The following is a 24,402-nucleotide window of genomic DNA, read 5'->3' as shown; positions in this document are numbered from 1 at the left end:
TACCAGTCGCTGAAAATGTTTAGTTAAAATTTTCAATTCTGTGTACTGATATTCAGATTTTTCCTTTTAATACTTCCAAAATCTTTGTTTTAGAGAGTCCAAACCTGTATTATTAGGATCATATAAATTTAGGAGTAGGCTTCTGTTGATTGAAAGTTAAGTCATTATCCCCCAAATGTATGTATTCTTAAGGTTTATTTTGTTATTAATAGAGTGACAGAACCTTCCATTCATTAGTATTTAGAAATTAGAACTTCACAATACATCTTTGCTCTTTTGGATGTATGTTCTTATAGTAGTCCTTGTAACCAGTGTATAGCTAGATGAGTCTATTTATGTCTCACTTGGAAACCTCTGACTTAAAACTCTATCTTTAGATAAGTTTAAACACTCAAAAAAGATGGAAATACATGAAAGAGTTGCTGTTTGCTTTTATTGTTTCCCCTCATGTTAACCCTGTACATTCAAAGAAATGGCTGAAAATCCATCTCACTGAGGAAAATCTCTTTCCTTACTTCCTCTACATACTGTTTCTTCCACAGCCCACCAAAGTTTTAACAAATATGACATATTTCAGTGTTTCCATTTATTTCTAGTTACCAAAGAAGGAACTGTCACCTCATGTTACCTACAACATCCTATTAGAAAACAAAATGTATTCACATTTAAATTGACTGAGGTTGAGAAACCCTTCCAATGAAGGGTTTGCTAGTTAATTACAAGTTAATTAGCAGTATAGGGGAAACATCTTAGATTCTTATGAAGTATTTTCCATGGTAATGTATAATAATTCAAAGGATACATTATTTCATATGATTAAGTACTATTAATATTATTCTTCACAAAGACACCAACTGAACTTTTCTTAGTTGGTATATACTGGAGCATTATGTCCAACTGTGTGAGTAGGTATACATGTACTTATTTTCCCACTCTACTTGGTTTGCCAAGTAATCAATGCTTGGATATGAAATATGGATTAAAAAGGAAAAGAAGTGCTTTTGTAACCACTAAACCAACCAACCTCACATAGTTTCTATAGAAATCACAAGTTGGCTTCTTTGTAAGCAGAGCAAACTATTGCTAATTTAACAAAATTTCTTGGGTGTTATGAATATCCTATACACACTTAATCTCTCCCACGTCTTCTTCACTTTCTTCAAGATGCTTGCAATTCCATATAAAAGGCTTGTTTATTTAGATTCAACATATTATAGTTTTAACGTGAAGATACAACATAAGATAGAAAATAAGCCATTACCGAAGCAATTTTGTTTGGGGGATGAGGTGAAAAACAGTTGTGGGCTGGTAAGACTAGATAAGAGAAGAAAGAGGAAAAGTGTGAAAGCAATGAGAAAGGAGAATTATTAAGAGGCTGGAGGCTCGAAAGCAAACCTTTTTCGCTGTCCAAAGTGATAGCAACCTGGGTCTTATTGGCTAATTCATCTGTCACTAGCTAAATTTCCAACAATTCTAAAAGAACTTAAGTTGCTTGAGATGATAGATGTAAAACATTAACAAGAAATCCAAAGCATAGAGATAAGTGAAATCTTTCCTGTCAATGATTTTAGAATAAAATGGAAATACTTTTATTACAAGCACAAGAATATGGTGCAGAGCCAAATTTGTTTAGTGTTACTGCAATCTCTTGAGGTGTTGAACATATGCTGGAATGAATGAATTTGCTGAATTGAGGTAGCATTAATCATGAAAAGGGGAGGAAGAATAAAGAGAAATTGGCAGTGCAAAAGATCCCTAACCTAAGATTTTAGGTAACTCTTCTTGAGATCACCCTGTGTTGTATTTCTACATATTTTCTTAATTGGTGTACTGTTATTATTAACTATTCTAAACCTTTTTTTTTTTAGAATTTTAGAATTTGTAATTTGTAAGGATTTTCACATATGGAAACTTTATACTCCAAATTATTATTTTTCAAAAATGTAAATGGAACATATGTCTTTCTAAACAGATTTAGTAACTAAATCACTGTCACTTTAAAGGACGACTTTTGATATTCTTTAATGCCAATTACCAAGTCATTTGCTTTCTCAGCTGGCTTTCTTTTCCTTTTCTGTTAAATCACAATTAGTTGTGCCACACTGTGATCTTCTCATTAACACTTTAGACACATATAATTAGCACATTGTTTACTGCTTTTATCTAATTGCCTAGTCAAAAAGATTAACACTTTATATATCCTATTGTAGTAATCAAAGATGAAGCATGTCTCTTTAAACTTTCTTTAGGATATCAGCTTATCTGGGGGCAAGCAATATACCAAATATGATTTGTAGCTGTAGGAAATTCACCATGATTTGATTCATAAAAAAATACACTTTGTAAAATTATGATATGTACATCTAGGTATATAATATACATAGATACACAGATATAGATATGTATATATATGTATATCTATGTATATGTTCTATATCTATTTCTCTATACAGATATAGATAACCTCCTTTACTGAATTTTCTTCAATAAATTAGCTTCATGTGGTTTCATATTACAAAGAAAATTGCTAAGAAAAGGCAAAATTTGTAGAAGTTTTGAGTGTAACTAGCTCTCAAATATTTATAATTAATATTAGTAAATAGGCTCTATTTCCTATGCCAGTTTCACAGAAGGCCCTTTGTTTAGACATTAATATGTATGGATAATCCTCAGAAATAGCTCTTCTGTCAAATACACTTTCATAAACACTTGAAAGTTTTTGTTAGGAGTTCAGCATACTTTTATATAAAATAAAATTGTATAACTATCTCATTTTACACAAATTCAAAGTAATACATATAAATAACCTTTTAATTAGTACTATATGAAGTTTTTATATATCTAATATTGATACTGAAGACAGTATCCCTCCTGTATTATGGATACTTTCCCATTAAAAAGTTTTGTTATTTTTTTAATAGAAAAAGTCATTTAAAATTTGTTTGATATAGGTTTTGCAAAGAACAGATCTATATAAACATAAGAACATAAGGAAAGAAAAAGACAAATAATCTGCAAAATGATTAACAGGTGTTTCAATTTAGAGACAGCTTTAAAAGAATAGACTCCATATAGTTTCCAAATAGACAATTTTGGTTTCAGTGAAAAAGGGTGTTTTTATTTTCTTGGTTCTTTTGTTGCTTTCTTGGAATATCTGTTAAAATAGATTGACCTCAGGTCTCTTTCTGGCTACCCTCAATTTACAGGGTCAAGGGAACAGAAAAAGAAAGATTAAAAACAAGAAGAAAAATAAATAATTAGTAGGTCTGTATTTTTAAATAGTAAGAATTTTCAAAAAAAAATTGCTTCCATCTAACTAAAACAGTAGACTTGAGATAGTTAGATCTACTCTATTTAGAAATAGCTCTAAGAGATCATGGCTATGAAGTACTCATCTTTATTTCCAGTAGCAAATACATCATCTGGTATATTCAAGTTCCATGAATTTTCACATGACATTACTTGGAAGGAAAAACCAAAAACTCTGTGTGTGTGTGTTTGTGTGTGTGTTAGAGGGGGAAAGATGGGGAAAGAGGGGGAGAGAGGGGGAGAGAGGGAGAGGAGGGTAGAGGGAGAGGACTATTCTCTTTCCAGAAGTAGTGATTTGAACCTCACTCACTGTGACATAATTATCTTCTATGTGCTCCTCACTTGTTGAAGATTTTAATATCCATAAACTCTCACACTGTATCTGGCATATTAAGATACTATTAATTTTATTATATTTTAAACAGTATCTTTCTTACATGACTTTGCATCTACTCTTTTTCAATTGATCCTGTCATTTTTAATGTCAACAATTATAACCTTAACAAGAAAATATATTTTATCTAGATTAATTGAATATAAATTAACAGTAAAAATAAATTGTACCTTATGTTTTGCAGTGGAAACAAGAAACTTTACCTTATCTACTGTCTCTTCTAAACCTTAAACTGGATCATAGTAACATGTGCATCTAAACAGCTTGCCAACTCACGTGTCTTCTGTGAAAAGATTGACAATATCAGTAGTGACAGGTGCTGAAGAATCCAGATAATATTCTAATAGCCATGTAAGATAGAAATCTAGTGAGCAGGTGGTAAGACACAACGGTTAAATGTGCATCTTAAACTCATTAAGAACATCAAGGATGGGGGGAAAAATCGAGAGAAAAGTTATAGATGCTAAACAAAAATAAAAGACTATCAGGTATAACTCTTCTCAAAGGCCAAAACTATTTATTATATTATAGAAATATTTTGCTATACTCAATGAGATCATGTTTTCAAATCATTTTTAAGATGTATCATACATAAAATAAATTATTATCTAATTAATTCTCCCATTAAAATATATAAAGTATAATTTAATATGCTCATTATGTTTAGAAGTGGTATCTGTAGCTTTTACAATTCACTTAATCAAAAAACACTGAGGTTAGCCAATTTTCCATCTTATTTTAAGATTTTTATTTTATTTTTATTTTATTTTATTTTAATTTTAAGATTTTTATTTTATTTTTCCATCTTATTTTATTCAAAGCAGCCAGTATTCAAATAATTTTGGTATCAATTACCTATACTATACGGATAAGTCATGTAATAGCAGTCATTACAGGTTAATTCAAGTTACTGAAATTTTTCATACAGTGGTTTTCCACACATTAATGGTAATTACCACTAAGTACAATGGTTAAAGTTGTTTAGGATAAATCTCAGTAAGTTTGTATGGAGCAAGTTAAGTAGTAGTCTCTCTATTTAGGGAAAGATAATTAAAATCTATAATTCCTAACTCCAAGTGAGTGCTCTCTTCAAAACATCTGTGTAAATGGTTTTGTCTTTCCAATTCTATGAGTTAACTGCCTGACAAATTGCATGTTCAACATATGGGAAGTGTATATAAGAAATCTATCTGAAGAGATTACCTTCTCCTTTACCTATCCTAGTTTTAAAGAAAAAAAAAAAAACTTCCTTGAAGAACGACTTCCTTTTTTAACCTTTAAATCACCTGGGCTTAGTGAAATGGATTTAGTATCTTACTCCCAACATAAACTGCATAATCTTTTTCATCTCTATTTTATTCCTCATTGCCCAAATGTAATTGACTAAAATAAAATTAGTTCAGCAGATTCTTATTCAGATTGTTGAAGCTGCAAACATTGATTCCTGAACTAACAGCATTTGTTATAATAATGATACAGATAAAGATCAGCATCATTAGATTATGGAGTACAATTGACCAAATATTCGCAGAAAAAATAAATTGAAAGTGATTATTAAGACTGTCCTCACTGCAGTTTCTTGAAAACACAGAATATCTATTGCAAACTTGGATACAAACCATTACTTTGATATTAAACAATTTTAGTCTAAATGACTATAGCTTAACACAATTATTATCTCATTACATAGAATGTTTATTTTATGTAGTATACAGTTCAACACATTTTCTATTTCAAAAATGAAACATAAATTAGAGTTTCAAGAGACAAAATGTACACTAAATTAAAAGGAATTAAATCTTTGAATAAGTGAAAGCTAATTGGATAAAAGCCTTTATGATGCTATCTTCTAAAGTAACAAAAATAATCAAAATAACTAAAATAGCTAGGCTCATCACAGAGTCAAAAGTCAGTTCAGAAAGCATTGACTATGAATGGAGCACTTTAAAATATCAGCATGTTTGCTGCAATCACCAATAAATCCTTTGATATATTAATATTTATTGTCTTTAAGAAAAAAATCTTTAATTTAGTTGAGACACTAAATTATGAATATACTGAACAGAAATATGAACATTGTATTATAGTTTTCTTACACTCAGGGACATTACTGCAATTTGTAGCATAATTAAAATGAATTTTTGTAAGCAGTCAGTCATTAAGTTATTTTAATTTTCCATCTCAAATGAAAGAGAAAAAGCTCTGTAGCAGATGTAATGTGTAATTATCAAAACAGTCTAAATCTTCAAAACTGCTTGAGGGATTTTTTGCATAAATGGTCTTTGAAAATTAACACAAAAATCCAACTTTTTTTCCCATACCTGTTTACACATTTTGTTCATTAAAAAACTGTATCTTATTTTAAGTATGACTGGTGCTATAGATTAAACTGTGCCCCCGCAAGAAAAGATATGTTGAAGTCCTAACCCTAGTGTCTCAGATGGTGACTTTATAGGGTCATGCAAGTGTCATTAGTTAAGTTCAGATGAGGTCATGCTGGAGTAGGGTGGGCCCCAACTCCAATAGGACCTGTGTCCTTATAAAAAAATAACAGGTGAAGAGACACACACAAGGAGCACACTATATGACAACAAAGGCAGAGATTGGAGTTAGGCAGCAGCAAGCCAAGAAATGCCAAAGATTTCCAGTAAACCTCCAGAAACCAGTGAGAGGCAAGGACTGATTCCTCTTCAGGGTTCAGAGGTCTCATGGCCCTAATGACAGCTTGATTCTGTACTTCTAGCCTCCAAAACTGTGATGCAATAAATGTTTACATGTTTAATCTACCAACTTTTTTACTGGGGCCCTAGGAAACTAATAAAACTTATATTTAAAATTTTCAGCCCTCAAAGAGACTACGAAGTTTAAAAAAGAAAATTATTCCAAACGATCATCAGTGATAGATACATAAAAAGCACGAGAATAGAAATATTTATCTGGATGCTTTTACATGTGTGTTTGTCAGCAATAAATACATCTGTTTGCTATTTTCTTCGGGTATGCATTCATGCTAGGTATCTGCCCAATGAGTATCTCATGCATTTGGACCATTCAGTCCTACATAACTACTTATAAAATTGAAAGTGGGAGGGAGGGAGATGCAAGAGGCAAGAGATATGGGAACATATGTATATGTATAACTGATTCACTTTGTTATAAAGCAGAAACTAACACACCATTGTAAAGCAATTATACTCCAATAAAGATGTAAAAAAAAAAAAAAAAGAAAGTGAAGTAATTACATTGCTATAGAAATGGTTCACAATTCTTCTATAGAGATGCTTGTAATCAAGCTGGCATTGCTATTGTAGTGTATAAGGTGGCTCTTCTTGTCTTTCAGACCTAGCCTTGTACATATGCTGTTGCAATAACAACTTCAATAGTCCCTTGTTTATATCATTACTCCAGATCTCTCTCCTAAAGACAAAACTTATAAAATCAGTTGTCTAACTGTTTTTTTTACTTGGATGTCTAGTAGATGCCTCAAAGTCTAATGACCCTCTCAAGGTCAACATGACCAAAACAAGACCTCCACAATTCCCTGACACTTCTTCACCACATCACAGTAAATTATGGCATCTCTGTCATTCCTCCTGCTCAGGTCATGAGAGCATAAAGCCGTTTTCCTTTACTTCTATTTTCTAACTTCGCATATTCACATTATTCATCCTATTAAAAAATACTATTGGCTCAATCTGAAAATATTATGCAAAATTCATTTGCTTCTGCAACTAATACAATCCACCAATATTTCCCAATGGAATACCATGATATTCTTGTAATTGGTCTCTCTACTTCTTCCTTTGCCTTATTTTAATTCTCAACATATCCACCAGAGTGAGCCTTCAAAATGTAAGGCAGGGTTCTTCGAGTCTAGGGAAGATGTCAGAGAGTCATTTCTCTCTGCTTGCCCACATTAAGTAAAAATATAAACCCAGGGAGAGAAGAAGCAAAGAGAGAAGCAAAGAATTCCTCTGAAAGTTGGGGGAAAAAAGGCAAAAGAGTTAGAATGATCATCAGCAAAATGTCTACAAATAATAAATGCTGGAGAGGGTATGGAGAAAAGGGAATCCCCCTACACTGTTGGTTGGAATGTAAACTGATGCAGCCACTATGGAGAACAGTACGGAGATTCCTTAAAAATCTAAAAATTGAGTCACGATATGATCCAGGAATCCCACTCCTGGGCATATGTACACAGAAAACTAATTCAAAAAGATATATGCATCCCAGTGTTCACTGCAGCACTATATACAATAGCCAAGACATGGAAACAACCTAAATGTCCATCGACAGATGAATGGATAAAGATGTGGTGTATATATACATAATGGAATATTCCTCAGCCATAAAAAGAATGAAATAATGCCATTTGCAGCAACATGGAAGGACCTAGAGATTATCATTCTAAGTGAAGTAAGTCAGAGAAAGACAAATATCATATGATATCACTTATATGTGGAATGTTAAAAAGAGATACAAGTGAACTTATTTATAAAACAGACTCATAGACATAGAAAACAAACTTATGGTTACAACAGGGAAAGGGGATGGGGGAGGGATAAATTAAGAGTTTGGGATTAACAGCTTCACACTACTACATATAAAATAGATAAACAACAAAGACCTACTGTATAGCACAGAGAACTATATTCAGTATCTTGTAATACTGAATATCTTATAATACCTTGTAACCTATAATGGAAAAGAATCTGAAAAGTATATATACACATATATACTTTTAGAAACCCCAGGAATGAAAGAAGGGTGCCTTACAACCAGAGGCTCAGCATTTCCTGATTACCAACCTATCAACAAAAAGTGGCCCAGTTCATTCCACTCCCACAATGAAGGGAAGTCAAGTCTGCATCAGGAAAGTACAGCAGCATTGACAAAGAAGATCAATTATAATGACTCCTACAAAATAAGTGGCCAGAGTAAGGTCTCTCCTACTTAACTAAGTTTAAAACTTCCCTCCTCGATCTAGAAGCACCACATGGCTGGGTACACCCTCAGCAAAGTGCCCAGGAGGCACTTCTCCTCTCTGTGGGCTGGAGACTCCCTTCCTCTGTCACAGGTATTCAGGCCGAGGAAGCCACATCTGCCTTCCGGGGCAGCACCAGCAGGGACTAGGGAACAGTGGAAGCCCATCAGCAGGAGATAAAACAGAGAGATGGAAGTAATATCACAAGCCTATAAAAATAAAAGTGGCATTATAACCAGAGCTCACAAAGGTGGGCTAGGACCTGTGCACTTAACCTAAATAGGTGGACTTCCTGCCAAATAGAACAGAAAAATAAACAGGACCCAGAGTGTCCTAACATGAGAGTCAAAATATCAAGGACACAGTGAAATATTACCTGTTATACCAAAGACCAAGAAAATAACAACTTCAATGAGAAAAGATAATCAGATGGGACAGCACAGAGAAAAATTAAATACTGCAATTTTATGACAAGGACTCTTAAAGCAACCATGATAAAAGTAATTTAATAAGGAATTAAAAATTATCTTGAAACCAATGGGGGACAATGTCATCATAAATAGATGTTATAGAAGAGAACCAAATGGAAATTATAGGAGAAAATTTTGTCAAAATAGCTCATATTCATGACCATAAAATAATCCTCAACAAATTTAAAAGAATTAAAATCATAAAGAGAATATGGAGGATGTTCTCTAACCATAATGGAATCAAACTAGAAAACAGTAAACAGGAAATCTCTATAAACTTGGAAATTAAACACAGCACAATTCTAAATAACCCATATATAAAGGAAGAAGTCTCAAAGAGAATTAAAATAAAGAAAAAATAACTAGAATTAAATGAAAATAAAAATACAACAACTCAAAATATGTAGGATATGACTAAAGCACTATTGATAACATTGGCTACATTAAAATAATATCAGAAATCAACAATCTGGGATTCTACATCAAAAAAAAAAAAACGTAAAACCAGCAGAAAGGACTAAAAAGCAGGAATCAATAATATGGAAAGCAGTAAAACAATAGATAACAAAGCAGCAAAATTTGGTTCTTCAAAAAAACAAACAAAAAAAACTGATAAAGTTCTAAAAAGAATGGCAAGAAAAAAAGGGAGATGATATAAATATTAGGAATGAAACAGGAAATATCACTACAAATATTTCAGCCATCAGTATAATAAGGGCACACTACTAACAATTTCACCCACCTTATTCAACAATGATAAAGAAACAAGTTTTTTCAAAAAACACACAGCCAAAATCTAACCATGACAAAATAGAAATAGTGCTATAAATCACTTAAGAAATTGAATTTGTAATTAAAACGTCCCCCCCCCAAAAAAAAGAAAACTCAAGGCTCACACGATTTCACTGAAGAATTCTGACAAATATTTAAGTAATTAACACCAACTTTACACAATTACTCTTGCAGGGTAAAAAACAAGGGATGCTTTCCAGGTTATTTTATGAGGTCAGTGTTAACCCTGATTCCAAGATCAGCCTAAAGTAGTACTCAAAAGAAAACTGTACTCCATTATTTCTCATAAGCTAAGGCACAGAAATCCAACAAAATATTAAAAAGCTGCATCAAACAATGTACAAAAATAATTATATACCATAACTAATTAGGATTTACTGCAGATCTGCCATGATGGCTCAATGTGTGAAAATAAATCAATGTAATCCACCATATCAAGAGCCTGAAGAAGAAAAAACTGATTATATAAAATGACAGAGAACAAGATTTTGACAAAAGTCAATATCCATTTCTATAAAAACTCTTAGCAATCTAGGAATAGAGGGGAACCACATCAAATTGAGAAATAATATATATTTTTAAAGTATATAATTAAATCTAACATTATACTTAATGGTGAAAAATTAAATGCTTTCCTGCTAAGATCAGGAAAAAATGGCAAGGTTGCCTCATCTCCCCTTTCTTATTTAACCTAGTGCTGGAATTTCTAGTCACTCAACTAAACAAGAAACTGAAGTAAAAGGCATACGGATAGGAAAGGAGGAAATAATGCTGCACCTATTTGAAGATGCCATGACTGCATCGCATCTCAAGGAGTCTACAAAACAATCTCCTAGAGCTAAGTGAATTTAGCAATGTTGCAAGATATATGATCAACACAATTATGTCAGTCTCATTTCTATATACTCACAGTGATTGTGTGGAAATCATAGTTAAGAGCACAATACCACTTACAACTGCTCTAATGAAAATGAAATCCTTAGGTATACACTTAACAACACATGTATAAGGCTTATATTCTGTGAACTACAAAATGTTGATGAAAGAAATAAAATATATAAATAGAGACATATCACATTAATGAATTAGAATATTTCACATAGAAAAGATGTCAATCCTCCCAAAATTCAATGAACTTCTAACAAAATCCCAGCAAGTTTTTGTAGACATAAACAAGTTCACTCTACGATTTATAAGAAAAGGCAAAAAAAAGTATAGCTAAAATAATATTGAAAAAGAACAAAGATGGAAGAATCACTCTACCTCATGTGAAGTCTACTGTATAGGTACAATAATCAAGACAGTGCCATGTCAGTAGGGGGATAGACACCTATCAGAAATAGACCTACACCCAATTGATTTTTGACAAAGTTGCAAAGTGATTCCATGGGGGGAAGGAAAGTCTTTTCAAAACTGTGCCAGAGCAACTGAACATCCAAAAGTTTAAAAAAAAAGAAAAAAAAAGAAAGAAAATAACTGTGACTTAAACCTCATATCTTACATAAAAGTCAACTCAAAATATATAATGTCAAATAGACTTGAAAGTAAAATTGTAGAAGTTTTAGAAAAAATATAGGAGAAAAATCTTTGAGATCTAGAGCTATGTAACGTGTTCCAGATTTAATACCAAAGTACTATACATAAGCAAAATATTGGTAAATTAGGCATCATTCAAATTAAAGAATATTCACTCTACAAAGGATGCTGAGAAAAGGATGAGAAGAAAAGCTAAGACTGGGATAAATTATTCAAAAACCTCTATCCAACAAAGAACTGGTAACTAATATGGATAAAGAACTCTCGAAACTCAAGGAGACAATGAAATTGTTTATGGGCCAAAGTAATGAACAGATATTTCACTGAAGAGGATATACAGATGGCAAATGAGGATACTAAAATATACCTAACATCACTAGTTTTAGGGGAATATAAATTAAAACCAAAATGAAATGTCACTATACAGGTATCATAATGACTAAAATAAAATATAGTGAGAATACCAAATACTGGTGAGGTTGCAGAAAATTTAGTTCACTTGTATATTGCTAGGCATACAAATGGTACAGTCACTGTAGAAAATATTTTAGCAGTTTATTGTGAGCCTAAATATGCAGATACCATATGATTCAACAACTGCACACTTTGGCATTTATCCCAGAACAATGAGAACTTATGTTCACATAAAAACCTGTACATGATCATTCAGAGAAGCTTTATTCATAATAGCCAAAAACTTGAATCAACTCAGTTGTCCTTCAATGGATGAATGGTTAAACAAACTGTGGTGCTATAAATATTACTCAGCAATGAAAGGGAATAAACTATTGATACCCACAACCAATTAGAGGAAATTATGTTGAGTGAAAGGTCAATCTCAAATAGGTAACCACATATTGCCTGATTTCACTTATATAACATTCTTGAAATGACAAATTTTTAGCAATAGAGAAGAGATTAGTAATTACCACAGTTGAGGGACTAGGGCAACACTAGAGATCCTTGTGAATGCTCTGTATTTGACTATAAAGAGTGACTATCCTAGATGTGAAATGTACTATAGTTTCTCAAGATTTTACCATAATGGTAAACTGGGTAAAGGATACATAGGCTCTCGCTGTATTATATCTTACAACCTCATGTGAATATACAGTTAGCTAAAAAATTAATTAATTAAAACATACAAGGCAGGAAAAAAATATCATTCCTTGGCTTAAAGCTCCACAGTGGGTCCCTATTTCAGAGAGAAGAAACCAATTTTCTTAGAATGGCCACAACACACTTCATGCTTTGGCCCCATATTACTTTATTGACCACCTTTTCAAAAGTCAATTTTTATATAAATTCCATTCAATTACTTAGGGAGATTTCAGCGCTCCTAAAGGCTTACTTATAGCTAAAATTTTTTTCATTATTAATTTTAAAATATATTTATTTTAAATAAATAAAATAGTTCCCAGGAACTATACAAAACTTGCCTTATAGTATTTTTTTTTCTCAGAAATGTATTGTTTACAACAAATAAAATATGAGTGAATTAGATTTCTTACACAGCAGTATTTTCCTGTAAATGTGTCAAAAAATCTACAAATCAGTATTTTCAACTTGTAGCCATATTCAGAGTCTAGGAAAATATGATGTCAGAAAATTCTGGAAGTTATTCTCCATGATTATAAATTCATTTTGGTTGCTAAATGGTTAGAGGATCCTATAATTTATTAATCAAGCATGTCCACATTTTTGAATAAAGGAGGTGCTATTGTGTAAACCTGACATAAACTAGGTCTGTTGTAGTCAAACTGAAACATACAGTCATGTTCATTCTAAGGTGGTATGATTTGGTTTCTGTCTGACACCCAGCTAACAACATGCTACCGTCCCATTTAATTTCTAGGCGCAGGTGCATTAGTTTTCTTTTACTCTCTTGAATACATCAGATTTGTACAGAGATTTTCTAGATGCTTATGCATCCCATTGCATCTTACTGGCCACTCTGGAAGTTGAACTGTCCTGGCCTCCCTTGCAGTTAGTCTGGGCCATGTACCATCATTTGTGGTTGCATTTCCAGGCTGTTCATAAAGCCACAGTAGACCATTGGTATCCTTGGGGATTGGTTCCAGGATCCCTGTGGATACCAAAATCTACAGATGCTCAAATCTCTTATATAAAATGGTGTAGTATTTACACATAACCTATGCACATCCTCCCATGTACTTTAAATCATCTCCAGATTACTTCTAATACCTAATAAAATGTAAATGCTATGTTAAATAGTTTCTGGAGCATGGACAATTCAAGTTTTGCTTTTTGGAACTTTCTGGAAATTTTCCCCTGAATATTTTTGATCCCCGGTTGAATCCTCAGATGCAGAACCTATGGATACAGAAGGCCAACTGTACTTGTATGATGTCCTCCATAATTTCCCTCTTTTCTCCTTTGTTCTGCAGATAGAGAAATGCAGAATTCCCACGAATGACTCTCAGAGATACAATTTAAGTGAACATCACTCAGAAGAGCTAAGAAACTACTTTGCCCATCTCAGGACCTCTTCCTTTGCCACATCAGTTTTTTGAGAGTCTCCTCTCCTCAGCTGTCAGTTGTCTACCACTCTTACTCTATTGTGGGTTTTTGCTCAGAAGTCACATGGGCAAAAAGGCTTTCCTTTACTGACTCTCATAGAGCATCATTTACGTAGTATTATCACACTTTGAATTTTCCTTCACAGCGCCTATCAAATATATGTTTATTTGTATAGTGAGTTTTTAAAGTATGTATATTCTCACAAGAATGCACACCTCATAAAATATGATTAATTTTGCAATCATGCTCTTTTCCCAATAGTATCAAATTGGTGGTGAGGTAGGCAATTAAGAGACATTGTCTCACTACCATTTTATATGATATAGCAGAGTCATCTGTACATGAGAAGTTCGAGTGTGAGAGATAAGAGAAATATAATGATGAAGAACCACTAAAACAAAAAACAAAACAACAACAACAAAAATTTGTTGACTAAAGTATAGATGTTCCTGCTAAGGAAAACCACTGATTTAAGTAACAATAAATAAGGTATTATATTTTTCTTAAGCAGTATTCAATGACAGAGGAAAAAGATGTTTATTCAGGTGGTTTGTTGATCAAAGATCGGCAATCTGTAGGCAGGAAAAATTAAGAAAAAACAAATTCAGAATTGTGGGAGACTAGTTCAAGCAACAGTCTGGATCTTTGAGTAATATTAGGGAAATTAATGAGGAAATATTATGAATATTTAAATAAAGCAAGTCACACTCATTTTTTTCATTTCCTAGTGTACTTAAAAGACTTCATTATAGTGTAAAAATAACTTAAGTGTGCAGTAACATTATGTCTAAAAGTCAATGTACATACATTAATTACAAATAATGCTGTTAGAAAATGGTGCCAACAAACTTGCTCAAGAATGGGTTGCCACAAACTTTCAATTTGTAAAAACCACAATAACTGCAAAGCACAATAAAGTGAAGCACAATAAAATGAGGTCCGCTTGGACTACAGAATGAAATGACTGGAGGTCTCAATATAAATGTAGAGAGAGAATAAGGGAGGGATAAGGCTTAATATTGCTGTAGAAACTACAATAATTAGGTATAACATGTCATAGTCAGTGGTTTTATTAAAACACTTACATTCAAAGACCATATGTAGAACAAAAGATTTGTTTATAAAAAGAAGAGCAAATTGCTAGACAGAAATTTAAAAGAAAAAAAAGAACCTAAGGTGTTTTCACCAGAAATAGGAAAGCATTTGGTATGGTATTATCATTGGTACTATTTTTTTTCAAATGAGTATATATTGATAAGATTTCATGTTTTTCAGTATTCATCAAGCTATACACTTAAATTTCTTCTACTTTGATAATGAAAAAAGAATCAGAAGGCTGCTATTCATAGAAATCAAATTGTTGAGAGTGTGAAAACTCTAAGGGCTTCTACAGATTATGGAGTCTGCCCTTCCCCATTATGTAGATCTGGAAATGGAGGTTCAGTAAACTTGTGACCATCCAAGGTTGCAAAGCATTCTGTGCTAAGGCCAGTCTTCTTCAATTACATGTTATCTACTTTAGTACATAAGTAAACTAAATAACTTAGTGATTACATCTGGATTACCTTCAAAATGCATTCCATTTAAGAAATATAAGTAAACTAGTAAGTAAATTAGTAAGATTTTACTAATAAGTAAAATCTAAATATATATTTAAATTCATTCATACTCAATATTTATATATGCAAATAATGAAAACTCAGATGAATAAGCTTGATATAAAACATATTTAGCATTATTTCATATAAAAATTAAATCTTATATGAGTAATACAAGTAGGCGATTATAACTAACAAAATACATTTAGGTATTAAAAAGGTATGCTGTTCCTGATGAATAATGGCAATAGTAGTAATACGGATCTAATAAGAGAAAAAATGAACTGAATCCACTGGATCTTTCTCCTACCTGCAGAAATTAAAATGGAGTTCAAACTTATGATCAGTATTCCTTTAGCTTCCTATATGATATTTTGAAAACCATGAGTAATTATGATTCATATTCTTTCTGTCATGCTTTATTTCTTTTTCATAATAGTATATATTCAGTCACTTAAATGATTACCATTAGGAAATATATGAACCATTAATATTAAACAAAGTAATGTGAATTTGAGAAATGACAATTAACACTTTTACATTGATCTGTATTCTTTTGCTTAGCAGAAGGCATTAAAATGCCAGAATTGTGCTTATTTACATAAATCTACAAGTCTAGCTGTAGTGCTTTAAGTATCAATGGATTCATGATAAGTATCTTAGAAAATCCCATCTGTTATAAAATATGTGACCTTATTAATTCAAAAAATGTCAATTAAAAATATTGTTATAAATAGAAATGTACTAGGAAACAGACATTTGATTTTCTCTGCAAAGAAAATCATTAACAGTAGAGGCTTAATGGAATTTGTGAAGAAACCTTTCAACTTTGGTAATTATTAATTAACACTGATTACATTAACACCTAGATGGGAAATATTGTGTAGTTTTACACATATAATCAATGAACTTCATCAGTCAAATTTACATTCAGTTGAAGACAAAACTGCTCTGTAAGAATCATTACAAATTAATTAGTACTTAACACTTAATTGAAATGAACACATTGAAGCTCAAATTTCATTTTCAGAAAATAAGCTTAACTATCATGGATCATTTGGTTTGCTGTTCACCCTCCATTTTACTTCCAAAACACTTTTTAAAACTTACTCTACAAGCAAAAACAGATCAGACTGTCACTCAATTTTTTCCTATTTAACACTCACTACCACCAATTACCCAATTGGCTGTGGTACTAAAAGTTTGGTTTATGAAAAATATGAACTCAAGGAACAACAATCCTTAAGTCTAATTCTCCTGTTTTCACAGTTTACACTTTCCTCACTCAAGGCTTTTGGTCATCTCTCAGTTTCCTTGAGTAGGGTCTCCCCTACTCATTCAGCATGCATAAGAACGTTCCTCCCAAATTCTCCTAATCACAGATTGTGCTTATGTTGGGGAGATCCTGCTGTAGGACGTTTATCTGATAAGGCTTTTATGATAGACTTGTAGAAGCAGAAGAAAGATTTACAAGAGAGTAGAAAATGTTTCACCCGTTAGAAACATCCATTTTCTATTCTACAGTAGGGTAGCTACATTTATTTGCAATAATAGGGCTCAAGAGAGGATAAATTCACTATAATGATAGGTATAATAATGGACACTGGAGTTTTGGTATTGTGGGCAGAGAGTTCAACATAATCACCCTCATGTACAGTCTTGTCTCTACCAAGCCATGCCTTCTCGGCTGTATTTAGACCATGTATAAAATTTAGAGCCTCTGCAGTTACCAGAACTTCCCATGGTATAATTCCAGCTGATAAAACAATGTTTCTATGTACAAATGGTGCTTGAATAAGCCATACCCAGTACAACTACAGCTTCAATGATGGCAATAAAATTTGAGAGGCATCACCACAAAACCTGAGAATATTGGGAAAGCACAGGAAGTCAAGAGATTCAGCCTGCAGTCCAGACATAGAAACTTAATATGAAACTTGCCCCTACTACCTAGGTTTTCAGGGCCTTAGATTTTCCATCTGTACCACGAAGATATGTTTTTGATTATCTCCAAGACCTTTTCAAATAAAAATCACGCATTCTATGCTTTACGGCAGTGACTTTTAGACCCATTATTTATCATGCCACACAGTGGTATTTACCAGTGTAAGTGATATAACTATCCAGTTGAAAGTTTCCAAACTGAAAACCAACTCTATTGATTGGAAGATATGGCAAAGAGTAAACTAGAATATTTTTCATTAGATAATATATATTTTAGGCTTGATGATTTATTTCTTGTTTTAATACTTCCAGCATTAGTTTAAGCACCTACACATGTTCAGCATTTTAATATTTACAATCAGGATTTCAAGTGATGTTTCTTTTAGAGTGATGCATCTTAAATTTATTTCTCATTGAGTTACAAATCAAATCACGTTTTGCAAACAGTGAGGTGAACACTGGAACAGTTTTTAGCTTGGTAATTGTAGCTCATACCTTTCACTGACATCGAGAATGAGACTAACAGGCTGCCTTACAAATAGGACTGCTTACTGATTTTGCAAAGGTTGGAACAGAAGAGGCTGTACTCTTTTTCCGTAACTGTAACAAGCCCTACCTTCCTATATTGATTACTTACTCTTCAGTGTTACAGTAAATTGCTATTGTGGAAGCATAATGATGCTGAACATTTGTAGCCCAGATGATAGGGTAATGTTTAAACACAGTGTGCCCTGTTCTTTGTAGATTTACTAATAACCTCTTTAATCATTTCTGTTCAAAATACTATGAATTCTGAAGCAGAAACCAGCCTAATGATACAACTAATATATGGAGCATAACATTTAATCATTTAGAAGTAAATCACAGCAATTATTTTTCCATCCTTTAGACAGTGGGCCATTTTTTTTTTCCTAATACTATTCCTAATAAACCTAAAATAAATTCATAGAAACTTTCATTCTATTCCTGCTCTTTTGTTCTTAAACCAAAGTTGGCCAAGGTAATTGTTCCGATTTTATAACATGAATTATATGTTTGAAGAATGTTTTCCTATCAAAAGAATATAAATATTTGAAAAATAAGCACATTTAAAGATCTATCAACCCACGTATAATGCAATGAGGTGTCACCTGAAATAAGGTGAATATAGGGGATATAGGAAGATTGTCATGAAAGATATTATATCTTGTTGTAACAAAATGTAATTTTTACAAAATGTTCCTCCTTCAGAAAGACACCAGTATCTCATCTATTATATGAATTGAGTTAGTTCAAATAAAAGTGATTATTGAGGATGAAAGCCATCCTATTATATTTTTCTTGTAGATATGAAATACAACTGAGAAAGACGAGTAAAATAAAGAATATTTAATGAAACAGAGCCTGTAAAAATTGGAAGCAAATCTGAAAAATGAAAACATGTATAAAGTATGTAAAAAAGAGGAATTCTGGGGCTTCCTTGGTGGCGCAGTGGTTGAGAGTCCGCCTGCCGATGCAGGGGACACACGGGTTCGTGCCCCGGTCCGGGAAGATCCCACATGCCGCAGAGCGGCTGGGCCCGTCAGCCATGGCCGCTGAGCCTGTGCGTCCGGAGCCTGTGCTCCGCAACGGGAGAGGCCACAACAGTGAGAGGCCCACGTACCACAAAAACAAACAAACAAAACAAACAAACAAACAAAAAACAGCAACAAAAAACATTTTCGAATCAGATTTGTTGTCCTCAGTCTTACATTCATTCTTTCAAAATATTAATATTTTGAAAATTCTCTAACAGAAATATTAAGGGAAGGATCTATAGGGACAAACAAAAAGAATTAATAGGAATATATTTAAGTTTGCCTGGAGAATTCAGACTAGACTTCCAAGTTGAGGTGTTACTTAAGCTGATCTTTACTGTGTTTCTTCATTATCAGTGGTTTGATTTTCTATATTAGGCTAAGTGTTTGGGCTCTTCAAAGTCATACAGAGTAATTTTAAAATAATGGCTTTTGTGCAAAGACTTCATAAGTCAACAGAAAGAGTTGCATGTATATAATCTGCTTTAATGTGTTTCTTAATGTACCCTTGATGTGTTTAAAATTAATTTATGTGTGAAATTTGAATAATAAAATTAAATACTGAACATATGATATGCATAGAAACATAGAAGTATTCTTAACAATACATGTGAATTAGTTTTTAAAATTTTATACATTGTGATATTTATCTAAATTTTTTCTTCTTAAATATTGGTTTACATGATACTCAGTAGTATTTCTAACATGGAAAATTATTCAACTTAGCTTTATAAGTATTTCCTTTAACAGTATTTCCATTTTACACTGACAATGAGAGCACACTGACATTACCATCTTCTATTGATTTTTTAATTAATAAATTTTGTTGTTTTAGAGCAGTTTGAGGTTCACAGCGTAATTGAACATAAAGCTCAGAGTTCTCATAAACCCCTGTCCCCATGCATACACAACCTACCCTACTATTGATTTTATCATTTTATAAAATATTCAGTGGCTTAAATATTAATTTTTTAAAACTAGATTTTCCTCAATGACTTGAGAAATATGTATGTAATTAGAATTCTAACACTAAACAATGCCTATATCTTATATATAAAAAAAAATTCAAAGTTGGGTGATTATTTATAGCCAAGGTGAATATACTTAAAATTAATTTCAAAAGCTTTACCTAGATAAAAAACCAAAATACATAAACCATTATTTTTTTCATTAAAGAATATTTGCATATGTATTCAAAATTTAATGGTTTTGCCATTCTTTTACTGTATATATCTTTTCATACTTACTTGCATACTTCTTGAGAAATTCAAATGTGTATAATCTGTAGCATTTTTATATTGCTAAGAACCAAATAAAAAATTCATTTCCCAGAGGCTTTTATGAGTTAAATGGTAAATAAATTTTTAATGTATGTATGTAGTTAGAAATTGTATGTAATTAGAATTCTAACAAACAATGCCTATTAAAATTTAGTTAAACTAAAAACTATCCACAAAGCATTCACTTTCTATCAAATCTACACTCTTTGCTCGACCCCTATATACAATACCCCATATTAATTTTCGAATTAGAGATTTGTAATAATCTGCAAATTTTTAAAGTATAATTTACCCCATTCTTAACAGTTAATCTTTATTTTGAACAGTTTTAACTGATATTCTTTCCATCAATTTTTTAAGACTCAGATTTCATCCCTTATAAAATACTGAATTTAAGCTTACTATGCTTTATTGCGTATCACCTTCACATACCTGTTGTCATAATGTTCACTACCTCAGTTCCCATTCACATCTCAACCCACTGCAATCTCATTCCACTTACCACTGAAGTAGCTCTCCCTAAGGTCACTAATAAATGCCTGCTGAGCTCGCATGTGCGGGGGTGGGGCTCCGTGGCTTCCCCCTGTGCCTCCAGGCCACCGGGGTCCGCATCAACCCTGTGGAGTTCAACCCCGACTTCGTGGCTCCTACGGTACCCAAAGTGGAGTGGGCGGAGCTTCTGGAGGCTGCCAACACCTTGCATCTGGTCGAGGTGCACAAAGGCTGGAGGTGAATGTGCTGGAGGGCACCTGCAGTGCCCAGAGTCAGGACATCTGTTCCCCATCAGCTGTGGGATCCCCAACATGCTGCTGAGTGATGAGGAAACTGAGACTTAAAAGCGTGTCCAGTCCCGATTTTTCATTGCGAGCGTGTGTATCTTTGTTTACGTATATCCTGTTTGCTACTTCTATCCTGTGTATCCCCAACCCTTGGGCCAGTGACACACCAAACACACAGTGTTCTTGAGCTCGGTATTATATATTTTTTCTCATTAAAGTTTCAAAACCAAAAAAAAAAAAAATTACGGGTGGCGCAGCCGCTGCCGACTCCTCTCCATCCTTCCCATGGGACGAGGGGCTGTGCCCGTGGTCAGACCCTTCTAGGAGGGTTAAGCCAAGTAACTGTAGTTGTCCTTTTCACCATCCACTCACTCCAAATATTCTTTCTCGATCAGAATGTCAATGCATGTCTTAATTACTGGGACCCGAGGCTTGAATCTTGAGGACAGCTGGGTCAGTACTTCTCCAAGTGACTGCTGGTGCTTTAGAACCTTCCTCATTTTCATAATTCTCACAATAGCTGCCTGGCATCAGTAGTTTGCGATCTTCCTCGATGTTTTTGTGTGTGGTTTTTTGTTGCTGCTTCTATTCTGTTTCCAATCTTTATTTGAATTTTAAGCAGATGCTCCACATTGAGCATACTTTTCATCTTCAAATTTTCTTTCTTTGGTTTTCATGTCAATGAAAACAACTCTTGTTGATAGGGATTTTTAGGGCTACAATGTAATGTGTATGAATCCAGTGTGACAAAATACATAGTTAATTGACCACATAATGTCTTACGTCAACATAGAATTAGGGTGGACCACACCTACTGCTTAATTTTAAGAAGAAACCCTATATAAATGTTTGTTACATAGGCCTCGGCCAATGGTTACTCTGTATTTGCTAATGACTTTCCAATTTATTATCTTGATGCACAGAAAGAGCTAAACAATTAAGAGCGTCAGCAAGGCTTTTGTATCTACATTTTAATGGTGTTGGCAGAGAGTTAACAAAATTGTTCCTCTTCTGCATGAGAATTTTATTTTCAGTTAAATTTCCTAGCTCTGTTTCCCTAGAAACGGGGAAGGACGCTATTTGTCAACTAAGTTACTAAGCAACACTGCTTACAGTAAAACGACTGCTTAATTGAAGGCTGACTTAAACCAAGGGACAATACTTGATAGGAAGCCCTACTGTGAGGTTCCTCTGAGTGTAGAGACTCATAATTGGGCATGTACCTTGTACAGTCCATGAAAGGTCTTTCTATGGAGTTGGTACAAAAGATTATGGCTCCTGTGGAATGTGAGGCTTTTAATCAAGGGTAGTTTCCACACCTGTAGATTCTGTATTTTATCTCCTTTCCACCTCAGCTGTTACCTGGGTGGAAGAGAGCTCACCAGAGCTATATAGGTTTACAAGAACTGCTGCAAGACTCCTACTGAGAGGAACACCTACTGAGGAGGCCCTCCTGGCAAGCTGAGGTTCCTGCCCTAATCCTTTTGATTAGACTGGTACAACTGAAATATTGATTCAACTTCCAGATGCTCTGACATTTCCAGATTCTCAGCTTCTATATAATTTTCATTCAATATTTTTCTCTGTGTGTATATTTGTAGGCCAAATTTTCAAATTATGAAAAATCTTAACTATAGCAGGGTTAAAATATTTAGACTCACATAGTATTAACAATAACTATTATGATATAGGAGATTTGAGATCTCTCTAATATGAAAACATAATTTTTCATGCAGATTCTGAGTTGCAGCCTAGACAAAGTAGGAGAGAAGAGAGATAGAAAAATATTATATCTCTCATCATATTACATGGATTAACAGCCTATACCATGAGTTGTATGTTTGATAGAAATGGAATCAAATTTTAATTTTCAAAACATAAATGTTGAAAATATACTTAATTACTTGAAGGTTTTATATAAAATACACATAATTTGCCATATGGGTATTTTCAAATGTGCTTTATTAATTAAGTATATGATTCATTCAGTAGTCATTTTTTTCTCTCTTATTTTAAATTATAATTTGGAAATATAACATGTGCACAAAATCAAACATATTTAGACCATGTTTGATAACAATGTCAGAACTAATCAAAATCTTAGGCAATAAAATATTCACACTTGATATTATATATTGAGCCTAAATTTGTCTACTTTTCAACATGGAGACAATCCAATGCTGCTCTAATTATAAATTAAACTTATTTTCAAAAATTAAAAGTATTTAAAATGCAAATGCCCTTTACAGCAATTTCAACTTCAATATTTAAGATATATCTTATTAAACCTTCTCCCACAACGTTTTTTCATTTTGTTTCTCTTATTTGCCTTCAGTCATTGTTTTTTTTTTTATTTGTGTTAATACGTGTTTAAACTTGTGGACTACATATCTAAGAAGTACCCATAAACATGGCTATGTTTAATTTTGAGTATATAATTCACAGTGAATTAAGATAAATATTTGACAAGTGTCTGGGTTGCTTGAACAGTTATTTCTATTCTCTTAGTGAATGTTTATGTAATTATCCTTTTGATATTATCATAACTGTCTATGTTACCTGAACACAAGTTCTGAGATATTTATTTGCTTCATTAATTACTTTATGCAGAGAGAACATATTGGACTTCTGGAATGCAACCAAAGAAATAGCAAGTATAGTAGATTTCAGGTACAATATTTTAGAATAGCAGATTGTTTCTCACTGCCAGAACAAGGTAATTCATTCCATCGTAAAATGACGATCAAAGGAACGTTATCAGTCACACTAGCTGATAAACTTTTAGTCAGAGATTAAGAATTGGACTTAAATTCCTTAATTAAAATAATAAGCATAGATTTCATGACTTTTTCTTAAAAGCAAACTTTTCAATCTAATGTATGAAAACAAATGAGTGATACAATTGGCAGAAAATATTCCTGGACAAAGAAGTATGAAAATGAATGTCTTCCAATCTGTTTGAATGTGAGTTAAATGAATGTATTCAAGAGCAAATTAGGTCCCTAGTGATAATTACAGTGGGCTCTAATATGTTCAATACAGTATAACCTTGTTTGTATTTTGGCTTTACCATACTTTTAGTATCAGGTTAAACAATCTTCAAAGAAATGTACTTTCTCCTTGAGCTATGTATAGTAGTAATAGTAATAGTAGTAATATGTCAAGATACATGAACAGAAAATTACTGAGAGTTTAACCAGACATTCAAAATAAAACTAT

The 24,402-nt window shown here is 32.8% G+C and overlaps 1 pseudogene; it reads left to right on the top strand.

The window, feature by feature from the left end:
- The first annotated feature begins 20,847 nt into the window (after positions 1-20,847).
- Positions 20,848-21,240, top strand: LOC115864273 (multifunctional methyltransferase subunit TRM112-like protein pseudogene; annotated as a pseudogene).
- Positions 21,241-24,402: the final 3,162 nt, after the last annotated feature.

The sequence above is a fragment of the Globicephala melas genome, chromosome 4, assembly GCF_963455315.2.
Source record: "Globicephala melas chromosome 4, mGloMel1.2, whole genome shotgun sequence".
Taxonomy (NCBI): Eukaryota; Metazoa; Chordata; class Mammalia; order Artiodactyla; family Delphinidae; genus Globicephala; species Globicephala melas.
Note: the sequence above shows the minus strand (reverse complement) of the source record. Positions and strands in the feature narration are given on the sequence as shown.